Source organism: Phallusia mammillata, chromosome 1 (genome assembly GCF_965637545.1).
Source record: "Phallusia mammillata chromosome 1, kaPhaMamm4.hap1.1, whole genome shotgun sequence".
In the NCBI taxonomy this organism is placed as follows: domain Eukaryota; kingdom Metazoa; phylum Chordata; class Ascidiacea; order Phlebobranchia; family Ascidiidae; genus Phallusia; species Phallusia mammillata.
The window spans coordinates 2,622,628-2,634,868 of NC_137252.1; the positions used below are offsets into that span (position 1 = coordinate 2,622,628).

A 12,241-nucleotide genomic window follows, 5' to 3' on the forward strand; every position below is an offset into this window, starting at 1 on the left:
TACACTACATATACAAAAGCTCTCGCATAAGCAAAACCGATTAATTATTAAAAAGGACTTCTGGGCCTCTAAAACACGTACGTTACTTTCGCTTCGACCAAAAGTTTGCACAAGCTGTGGAATTTTAATTTAAATGGAGCGAAGTTTCGGTTGACTGAATCTATTGGGTCCAAAATAACGTTAGCCTTCGCTGCGGTTTCTGCCTGACATTTTTTTTAATTCAGCCCGAGTCGAACTACTTGAAACACTACACGGATCTGTTCATAAGTTTAATGGTAAAAATAACGGCCCAAAAGACATAAAAAGCGACGATCTACTTGAATTTATAAAACATTACAGTTAACTAATTGTTGTATCTAAAACACACGAGCCACGTTGTAAGGAAAATATTAGATGTTTTGTCCAGCTAACGTTTTGTAAAAGTTGTTTTGGAATCTCATTAATAAAGTTACGTTCAACAAAAACGTTAATAAGAGTCATTATACTCAATATTAGACCTTCAGCCAGGCAACATAGTCATTGACGATCACTGTTTATGACAAAAATAACTAAAAATGGAAAATGATTTCCAAGTAACAGAATCATTGAATGGATTTAGGCCTACATGGCATATATGCTTACACAACTACTGGATAAAACATAATAAAAGATGAATACGTAAGATTCGGTTAAAAACGTACATTAGAAAAGGAGTTCTAAAATTGTTCAGTTTTGACCCGAAATTTTTTAAGTAGGGTTCGCTGCATCACTTATTTCAACCACTTTTATCCCGCTTTAGAATCAAGTTCACTTGGCTTAAGCTTACCTGTGGTGCAAGTTATTACGTTGCAGGTGACGTTGTTTGGGACACCTGTACATAAATCCACCCCTGGGTTGCCACAGACGCGCGTGAGAGCGGTTACCTCAACACCCTGAACTTCATAAACAAACAATTAATGTTTAATAAAAGTTTGGAAATGTTTGTTTCAAGGCTAAAATCAGTTTGTTTACTTATAAAGAATAAAATACAGAGATCGGTTCCCAGGATCAATTTACATTTTAAGATGAACAAAAATTCATAACTGGGATCAGCCCCGAAGCGTCTATGCAGACCAGCGACCACGGCACACTCACATGTACATCACAGTATGCCAGGCCCATTGAAGGGGCCATTCCGAATCAGACGGTCACAAAGCATTCACCACCATATCGCAAGGCGCAGTCTAGAAAAAGCTAGGCTGCGGTGTGATTCGAACCCACGACACCACTCTTTCCGGGACTCGCGCTTCACCAACTGAGCTACGCAGGCTCAGTGGAGAATCTCTCGAAAGTTAAATCACAAGCACCGTTGCCTGCCTTGTATGTTGCACATGTCAACTTCGTAATACGGAATCGCCAGATTGACTAGTATCAGTTAAAATGAACATTACTTCATAACTGGGATCAGCCCTGAACCGTCTATGCAGACCAACAGCGACCACGGCACACTCACATGTAACTTACAGTACGCCAGGCCTATTAAAGGCGCCATACCGAATCAGCCGGTCACCAAGCATTCACCACCTTCAATGGGATTGGCGTACCGTGAAAAACTAACTCTAATTGGTCCACGAAATAAGAAATAAGTCAGTCTAGCAAATCTACTTTTACGCACCAGAAGATGTGGCAACAGCCGTTTGGCATGTCGACACTCCGCTAGTGCAGTTTACAACGTGCGTTTGACTTGGTGAAGGGCCCATACAGGTCGAACCAGTCACAACCCCTGCTGCGTTGCCGTAGTTGCACATGAAACAGCTGATTCCGGAAGCTACAACAAAAGATAAGACGTCAAAAAGTTAAAGTTTGTTTTTGATTCGTCAGATTTCCCTGTCTCGAATCAAGAGAAAAACACAATCCTATACAATAATATCGTGCATGAAAATTATGCTGCAAAAGGTCCTTAAAAGTCCTTTTGAACCTGTTGCATAAATGCATATATTCAACAATTAGGTTTAGTTCATACAGAATCAAACACTCACCAGTTGATGCAAGGGCAATCAGAACAAGTGCTTGCAAAACGATGCCTTGCATGATGTTGGATTCAATCGGTCAATCTTACACCTGAATCTAATTAAACCTGCATCAGATGTTCACTTTCAATTTAAAATATTTAATTCAACATTATTTTAAATATAAACCAGATCGCTGTTTTTAAACACACAATGACAATTACTTACTCTAACTCTCGTTAAAACTCAACTAACAAGCTAAACTAGGTCTCATAATCTAAATGATGCTCTTCTGGCAAGCAGATTTTCGAACCAACGTTCATCGAAATTTTTTCGCGTGGTAACTGAAAAAATGTTCCGTCCTACAGTTAACAAACCTACGTCGGGAAACGCTGGATTTAAAACTATACAATTTTTTTTGTAGTAAACCTCGATTCGAATGCAAACCTAAACCGGATGGTACCAACTTTTAATTAAACAGTGCGAGGCAACAATTTAGTAAGCACTTCTTAGGTATGTGTCCTTAATTTTTAATCAAAGACTGCAAATGTGTAATCCTTGAAAACGTTTAGACAATTTTTTGTTGGATATATATAAGCTGTTGCTGCCAGGCATAATATCAAGTTGATAAAGCTCTTCTGGCAAATGTAATTTTATTCCGACGTTTCGACGTCCTATACAGGTCGTCTTCGTCAGGGTAAATATAACACTGAATGCGACTACTACGTTGTACGATAAACGAAGGAAAAAAGAATGTTTTTGTTGGATGTTTTGCACAATTTTCCCAAATGTTTGTCGTGAAAGTAAAAGCATATGAGCCAATAAATGATAAGCTGCAGACAGTGCACACTGTTTCGACCTATAATGTATGTATGGGGTTGTACCCTGTTGCTCACCACAAACTGGAGTGCCGTTTGATGGCTACACTAGCCAATGCGGCCGATCTCTCGTCACCAGCTGCACTGATGAACAGTGTGCACTGTCTGCAGTTTGTCGTGAAACCTATGTAATTTGTTAAATTTTCTTTTTGTACAAAAACACACAAACAAGAAGGGACCATACAACCCAACTATCACCACGATTGATAACATTTTGCAATGTTCCCTGCTTTGGCTCGTATTCCACGGATCAATGCATTTTTTGCACATATTTCACGGATCAGTGCATCTCGTTCGGTGCATATTTGGTTTTGGAAAGTGCCAAAACAGTTTTTGCCTTTTACTCGTTTGTGGTATTGAAGTATGTGAGGAAGTACCTGGTTCCACTTTAAATTTCAAACCAAGATTATACTGTGAGGTATTTATTTACTGGGTACGAAACCACTTTTATTTTTTTTCTTCAATATTTGTTTATTTAAATTATCAAGCTAATTTATTTTGCTTAAGCATCATTTCTAAATCACTTGATCTGTTTGTAACAATTATATTACACAATTATTACGTCATACTTGTTCTGTGGTGCTCCTAGTGTTTGTTTTGTAAGCATCGATGCTCGACGTGGCAGGTGAATGGGAAAAACTACTAACACCACTTGTGCAACAACTGAAGCAGGTCCTGGCGTGCTCGCCAATTCTGTAACACGCCTTTTCAGTTCGGTGCAGACCTGCAGTTGTCAGTTGTTACAATCTTTATTAATAGTATATAAACCGACACAAAAAAACGACAGACAAAGCACATCTGTCTTCCACGAGCACCGACAACGACTTCTTCATGTGCATTCACCTGGTAGAGCTACTAACACCAAAACTCATGTCAGCCGCACATTTAGTTAATTGTCGATAGGTGGCGCAAAAAGCACAAATTCTATTGAAAACGGTACATCTCCAAATATGCTGAAGGTTAGGGCAATTAGGGTTTGATTTAGGTATTATCATGAAAAATTAAATGAAACTAACCTTAAAGTGTAGTTCCTAATGTAAAATTTTTGAAACCGTACTTCCCAACCCTACTTCTCTTTTGCCGCTAAATAATTCAGCTCCTGCGCCACCTATCCAAAATTAGCTAAATGTGCGGCTGACATATGTTTTGGTATTAGTAACTCTACCAGGTAAATACACGTGAAGAAGTCGTTGTCGGAGCTCGTGGAAGACAGATGTGTTTTACCTGCCGAAATTTTTATGCCGGGTTTTATACTTTTATAAACATTGCAACAACTGACAACCGCAGTTTGCACTGCACTGTAAAGGCGTGTTAAATTCACACGCTTGTGGGTTCTTACCCTTCCTCGGTCACTGTGTTTCCTTGAGCAAGAACCTTGAGCAGCAATGCTCCAGTTGAACTGAACTGAAATCACCAATTGCCTCATCGAAAAAAGTCAAATAAAAAGTGATCTAACAGACAGACACCTCAATGGCGGGACCAAACGCATTCAGGCTTTATCCACCCAACGAGAAATGAAAACAAACAAACTATATAATCTTAACATACATGACAGTCAAACACGGCTTAATATAGAGTAGAGATGTACCGAATATTCGGTTTGCCGAATTTATTCGGCCGAATCGGCCACTTTTGCAAAGATTCGGTTTCGGCCGAATAATTTGTTGCGATTCGGCCGAAACCGAATCTTTTATGAACACACATTTGAAACGTCAAGCGTGTCTTTCCTGCTTAGTACCAACGAAAATCCTGTCAGTTATTATATTTTTTACCACATTATCGTTTTCCCCACTGCAGACAACTAAATAGTAATTCATTGCCGGGTTGAAAATTATGCTTAAGGCAATGTTAAACCCCACAGAACTGAAATAAGGACGAAACACAACCATTCTGCACTCATTGCCTGGTAGATAAACTTATGTTTTCATGTCATACGCGTACCGTACGACTTCGCGTGACGTCATAAATGATTCGGTTGATTCGGCCGAATTTATTCGGCAAAACCGCCGAATATTCGGTTTCGGCCGAATCGAAATTTCGCCGATTCGGTACATCACTAATATAGAGTGGTGTGTAGTAGTTGTGGTGCCAACAGCAAACCGCTGACAAAATGTCTTTCTGGTGGCTAAAGAGCCAAGTTTTCTGCAAATCACAATCGCAGTTGTATGAGATTTTGCTTTCGACTTTTCTTTTCACTAAGGAAAACAAATTCAACTAAACTAAAAAAACAGACCTGATCCGAAGAATGTATATATGGATCTGTTCATATCACTTATGATGACATGAGCATTTGCCGAAACGTTTAAACAATAATGTATGTCGCTTTATGAGTCTATTTGGGCCGCTATATTTAAAACTAAAACAAACTCATCTCAACTAAAAAACTGAAACACAGATAACAGAACGGAAGAAAATTTAACAAAACTTAATGTGCAAAGCTCTTACCATCTGCCTACATAGACTATGCGTTGAAGTGATACGTTTTTATTAGTTTATTTCTTACAAATAATTTTGTACATTCCACACCAATGCATGGTAAGCGAGTAGAAATGTTTTGAAGATACACTACGTATAATGATGTGAAAGTTTGATCGTTTTTAAAGCTTCATGAAAAACAGACCAACCACCAAAGCCAGCATCATTGCTAGCATGTTAATCTTCACACCGGTTGATCCGTTGGTGGTGTTGCAGTTATCTGCAAAGCAACATCAATTCATGTAAACATGGCTGTGCCTGTATAATTAGATAGTGATCACAAATTTCATTCGGGAAATTTTATTCCTCATTTTTTCAGCTGAATCAAGTTCAACCAAAAACAAAATCTGATCAAGTTCAACCAAAAACATTGTGTTATATATAAAGGTACGGCCCGCTGTATAATCATGGCAATTGTATTTGGCCCCACAATGGCAAAGGTTGCACACCCCTGGTTTAGAATGTCATCAATACATTTTTTAACAATGTAAGATTCGGTTTTAAACATTTACCAGAATAAGGATTATGGGTTTGACCTAATTTGGTCGAAACTATTCGACTTTAAAGCCAAATATTCGGTTTCGGTCGGACCTTTTTAAAACAGGTTCGATGCATAACTAATTTTTCGTTTTTCAACGGCGTTTGGTGAGCCAACTTTTACCACTAGTTATCCAGTTCACTCGGCCTAATCTCACCTGTTGTGCAAGTTATTACATTGCAGGGGATGTTATTTGGGACACCTGCACATAAATCCACCGCCGGGTTGCCACAGACGCGCGTGAGAGCGGTTCCCTCAACACCCGAAACTTCACAAATCAAACATTTAATGTTTAGTAAAAGTATATTTCGCTTAATATATGCAAGCATCTTTAGTGTCTTATTCAAATAGAATGTGGAAATCGTTATAAGACTGGTAACAGAATTGAGGTCGATTCCCAGGAATAATTTACTAGGATTAGTAATTAATCATTATACCATATTTATAATTGGTCCACGAAATAAGCAATCAGTCAGTCCAGTAAATCTACTTTTACGCACCAGATGATGTGGCAACAGCCGTTTGGCATGTTGACACTGCGCTAGTGCAGTTTACAACGTGAGTTTGACTTGGTGAAGGGCCCATGCAGTTCGAACCAATCACAACGCCTGCAACGTTGCCGTAGTTGCACACGAAACAGCTGATTCCGGAAGCTACAACAAAAAATAAAACGTCAAAAAGTTAAAAAAATGGTTTTGTAACATTAAATTTCTCTGTCTCAAGCATTCGTAACATGACGCTTTCAAGGAATCAGGAAAAAACAATCATATACAATAATATCGTGCATTATGCTGCAAAAGGTCCTTTTGGACCTGTCGTGTAAACGCATTCATTCAATAATTAGGTTCAGTTAAGATGCAATAACAACCTCACCAGTTGATGCGAGGGCAATCAGGAAAACTGCTGTCAAAACGATGTTTTGCATGATGTTAAATTTTGTTACAAGTCAAACGTTCACCTAAATATACCTGAAATGGGTATTTATTTTTAATTCAACTTATTGAATTCGACTTTATTTGAAGCACAAATCAGATCGCTGTTTTAAGCACACTTTGGCAGTTAAAACTCAACTTACAAGCAAAACGAGATCTCATAATCTAAATGATGCCCCTCTGACAAATATATTTTCGAACCAACGGTTCAACGAGACTTTTTCGCGTGACAATTAAAAAGGTGTTTCGCTTGGCAGGTCACAAAGTCAAGTCTGCGGGGATTTTGGCAGTGAAAAAAAGCCCAACTTTTTTCCGTTAAACCGCAATTTATTAACACGATGATACTAACTACTAACTTTTTTTTTAGACTTGTTCGTTGTGTTTGGCCTTAATTAAATGAGCATTCCTTTGTTTTGCATCCCTATTTTTTTCATCATTGATTGCAATATTGAAGTCTAAGTGGCTTTAATAGTTTTTTCATGTTTTGCACAAAGTTTGTCAAATTTTCCTAAATGTTTGTCGTGAACCCTATGTCATTTGTTAAATTTTCATTTTGTACAAAAACACAAAAACAAAAGGTACCTCAACAACCCCACTATCACCACGGTTATTAGCCTTGTTATGTTCCCTGCTCTGGCGCATAATTCACGGATCAATGCATCTCTTTTGGTGCGTATTTTGTTTTGAAAAAAAGGCGAAACATTTTTTGCCCTTTACTCGGTTGTGGCATTAGGGCAGGGGTCGGCAACCTTTTAGGCGACGCGTGCCAATTTACTTGTCGTTTCCATACGTGTTAATGACCTGGCGTGCCACGTTTTTCTAAAGAATATTGGTTCGTGCCAGCTGATATCAATAATCAAGAGAAAGCAGAGTGTTTTGTGCATGTAAGACTTAATTTTAAGACAATGGTATGATAAAAACAATAAACAAGCAGTGTAACAGGCTAAATTGTTACTTCAATATAAAGACGCAAATCGGTTGGCGTGCCATGAACAACCACCTCGCGTGTCAATCTTGGCACGCGTGCCAAACCAGGTTTCACTTTGAAGTTCAAACTAAGATTATACTGTGAGGTATTTTTTACGGAGATCAAATCCAGGAACTTGCCGGGGAACGAATCCCGATTACGTTTTCTTGTGTGTATATTATTTTCCTTTATCATTATTTCTTTATTTAATTCATCAAGCTAATTTATTTTGCTCAAGCATCAATTTGCAATCACTTGGTCTGTGTTGTAACAAGTGTGTTCACACAGTTGTGGGTTCTAACCCTACCTTGATCGCTTGTGTTTCTTTGAGCAGCAATACTCTGGTTCACCTAAACTGAAATCACCAATTTCCTAAATAGTTGAAAAAATAAAAAAAAAGATCCAACAGACTTGCAATAAAAACAGGCAGCTCAACGGCGGATTCAAACGCATTCAGGGGTTTATTCGCTATACGAGAAGTGAAAACAAACAAACTATATAATCTTAACAAACATGCCACCCAAACACGACTTAATATGAAGTAGTGCGAGATAGATATGGTGCCGAAAACAAACGGCTGACAAAATGTCTTTCTCGTTACTACACCTGTACTTTGCACCAAGCAAAAGAAACTGAACTAAATTAAAAACACCCACACACAAACTCAGACATATTACATACGGATCCGTTCATAAGTTGTCCGATTTGTCTCATTCATATCACTGATCATGGCATGAGCATTTGCCGACACTTTTGAACAATAAAGTGTAGCGAAATTTTATTTGCTTGTTGGTTTTTGTCACCGTCACTTATTGTTTTCATTCTTTTTCGTTATGGCACCCTAATTACGTTTTTTTTGGGGGGGGTGATTGGTTTGCAAGGCGTTGATTGCGCCGGAATGTGCCTTCTTGTTCCACATGCCTTAAATAGGGCGTCGTCGTGGTGGTGTTAGTGGTGGTGGTGTTAGTGTTGGTATTGGTGGTGGGTTGCCACGTGCCCGGTGTAACGTACGTCGTTTTTACATTGTTTTAAATATAATTCGCGCCCATAAGCTAAACCAGTGTGCGGGAGTAATTGGCTGTGGTGAGCCGTTATTGCAGGGTTCTCGACCGGTTGCGAATTAAGTAAGCAGGCTTGGTGTATAAGATCGATTTATCAGGCCTGCCGAAATAATTCGGTAACAAAAGCGTGTCGTTTTTTACGTCTATTTGGGCCGTTATTTTCATCATTAAAACAAACTTAACTCAAATAAATACTAAAACACAGATATCAGATCTAAAGTTAATTTAACAAAATTTGATGTACAAAGCTTTCATGTTGTACAACTATTGCGTCACCCATGCTCTGTGGCGCCCCCAGTCTCTCGTTTTGTAAGCCGTGACACTTCACGTGGCAGGAAATTCACGGAGTTGTTATTGGTGCTCGTGGAAGACAGATGTGTGATATATGCTTTAAATACACATTGCAACAACTGACAACTGCAGGTCTACACCAAACTACAAAGGCGTGTTACATTTATACCAGCTACAATCTACATACATAGTATTTGTAATTAAGTGATGCGTTTTTAATAGTTTACACTTCTCCAGGGGTCACCTAACATTTTTCACTGCGGGCCAGCTAATTTTAATCATAATTCGAGTGGGCCGCATAGTTTACAGGCACTTGCGCCATTTTTCCAAACTTAGCCCGCGAGGCGATGTTTATAGTGACGCCACGATACGGCACCCATATCCGGACGTAGGGTACACGTCTGGTAACCATGCATTTCCCTTCCGGCAAATTTCGATGGCAATTTGTTTCTCGCGAGGCGCCGAGTTTCTGAGGGTACAACCTTAAGCACCAACGCCTCATCAATACCGAAACCTTCTCCAGCGTTGCACTGGGCTAGGTATCGCAATCAGCGTCAAACTTAATGCTGTTTCCGCCGTCAGTCTATGCTCGACTATTGGCAGAGTTCTCAGGCATAACAACTCCCCACACTTCACAGCCGCTTCCCAAGCATGGAGTTCAGCATTTCATTCCCACTAACTGCCCACCAGTGCACTCTCGCGCCCGTCGTCTCCCTTCCGAGAAACTCAGCCTCGCTAAAAAAGGAATTGCACAACATGCTGGAACTGGGCATTATTCGACGTTCTTCCAGTCCATGGGCCTCGCCACTGCACATGGTTCCAAAGTCGTCCGGTAGATGGCGCCTCTGCGGCGGTTACCGCTGTCACCCAGCCTGATCGTTACGCCATTTCTTACATTCAAGACTTTTCAGATCGGTTGGTAGGATCTAGTTTTTTTTCAAAATGTGACCTTGTTCGCGGCTACCACCAGGTACCTGTGGCATCTGATGACATCGCGAAAACCGCGGTATTACCCCTTTTGGCCTTTTTTAATCCCTTCGCATGCCATGCGGCCTAAAAACAGACCTTTTAGCAAATGCTGGACACTGTATGTCAATCTTTGGACTTTGTGTTCGTCTAGTCTAGATGATATCCTGGTCACAAGAAAGTCTCTGTCCAAACACTACGACCATTTAAAGCGCTTTTTAAACAGTATTTCGACCATGGCCTTGTCATCAACCTGGAAAAGTGCACGTTTGGAGTTTCCCAAATTGATTTTCTGGGGTATCGCGTTAGTACCGGCGCTACCGGCGCCCGGCCCCTTCCCAACAAAGTCGAAGCTATTCAAACTTTTCTGCGTCCCACTACTGTCAAAGGCCTTCTGGAGTCAGGTGTGGCAAACTAACCGTTTCATTCCTGGCGCTGCACGCATTTATGACTCCTATTTATGAGGCACTTACGGGCAATCCTACAGCGTTGCTTTGGAGTAACAGGTTAGATTTAGCTTTCCGCCCTAGCGCACGCTACGCTTTTGCATTTGTCTCCAATTTTTCAGAAGCTGCCAACCAAAATAAACTAATATTTCCCAACAAAATCACGGTGAACCATGACTAGTGGAGACGCTACACCGAATATATTGAACTCTTTAAATTGCTCCAAATGAAATTTAACTTACTGAAGACACCAACTGATGTTTTGAACTGAAAAACACACCAGCCGCTGAACCGCTGAATTACACTGGTAAAACGTTTATTTTAAAATAACATGTGGTCAGTTAGTGCACAAATTGAGAAATAATTGAATGTATGTTTAACACTTTTTATTTAGAGATTGGTTAGTGGTACAACACAACCTATTAAATGATGAAGTGTTATTTTGGCACGTTGCTATTGTCATGACAATCAGACAGCTGTGGCAAAACTTATCGCAAAAATTAATGTACAGTCATTAAACGTTTTTTTCAAAGCTTCATGAAAAACAGACCAATCACCAAAGCCATCATCATTGCCAGCATGTTAATCTTCACACCGGTTGATCCGTTGATGGTGTTGCAGTTATCTGCAAAGCAAAATCAATTGATGTAAACATGGCTGTGCTTGTATAATTAGATGGTGGGCACAAATTTCATTCGGGAAATTTTATTCCTCTTCTTCAGCGTTAAAATCTGAATTAAGTGCAAACGAAATATGTTGCGACCCAAGTCCAATTTAGATATCGACCGTTTGGAAGTTTTAGACCTAATTGTTGTATCTGAAACACACGAGACACGTTGTCTGGAAAATATTAGGTGTTTTGTTCAGCTAACGTTTTGTAAACGTTCAATAAATTTACGTGCAATAACAATGTGATTGAGCGTTCTTATACTGGGCAATATCAGACCCTCCAACAGGCAACATGGTCATTGACGATCACTGTTTATGACAAAAAATAACTGAGAATGGAAAATGATTTCCAAGTAACAGAATCGTTGAATGAATTTACATGCAATACATGCGTTTCGCCTAAATCTTTAGGTTTTACAAAACGTCTACATAACCACTGGATAAAACATAATAAAAGATGAATACGCAAGGTTCGGTTTAAAACATCCGTAAGAAGAAGGGATTCTTAAAATGTTCGGTTTTGACCCGAACATTTTAAGAAGAGATTGGTTTTGGCTCACCTGTTGTGCAAGTTACCGTGTTGCAAACGATAGTACTTGGGGCACCTGCACATACATCCACCGCCGGGTTGCCACAAGAGCGCACAATTCCACTTCCAGTAACGCCCGCAACTTCATAAAACATACACATAATAATTAGTCTGTAAATTAAGCAACCAGTTATCGAGCACCCTTTTATACGTACTAGTTGATGAGGTAACAACAGTTTGGCATGTCGTCACTGCGATAAAGCAGTTGACAATATGTGATGAATTTGGTGAAGGGCCCAAGCAGCTTGATGAACCAGCTGGAGCTCCCGTTACGTCGCTGAAGATGCAAGTGAAGCAGCTGATCCCGGCAGCTACAACAAAATATTTCTAATGAATTCAGAAAGTACAGTTTTGTTTTCTGTTTTGGTAAATTTCTCTGACCATTCGTAACCTGACGCTATCAAAGAATCTGGAAAAAAACAATCATATAGTATAATATCGTACTTAAAAAGTATGCTGCAA

General features: G+C 39.6%; 2 long non-coding RNA genes across 2 annotated transcripts; both read right to left on the reverse strand.

Annotated features, from left to right (window-relative positions):
* Positions 1–5,371: 5,371 nt before the first annotated feature.
* On the reverse strand, positions 5,372–6,506 carry LOC145202662 (uncharacterized). Its single transcript, XR_013853313.1, has 3 exons — positions 6,359–6,506; positions 6,016–6,126; positions 5,372–5,540 (listed from the first exon to the last, which is right to left on the reverse strand). It is a non-coding gene; the product is annotated as an uncharacterized LOC145202662 (long non-coding RNA).
* A 4,314-nt stretch (positions 6,507–10,820) lies between these two features.
* Positions 10,821–11,904, reverse strand: LOC145206961 (uncharacterized). The gene is made up of 2 exons (XR_013853729.1): positions 11,751–11,904; positions 10,821–11,146 (listed from the first exon to the last, which is right to left on the reverse strand). It is a non-coding gene; the product is annotated as an uncharacterized LOC145206961 (long non-coding RNA).
* Between the last annotated feature and the right edge of the window lie 337 nt (positions 11,905–12,241).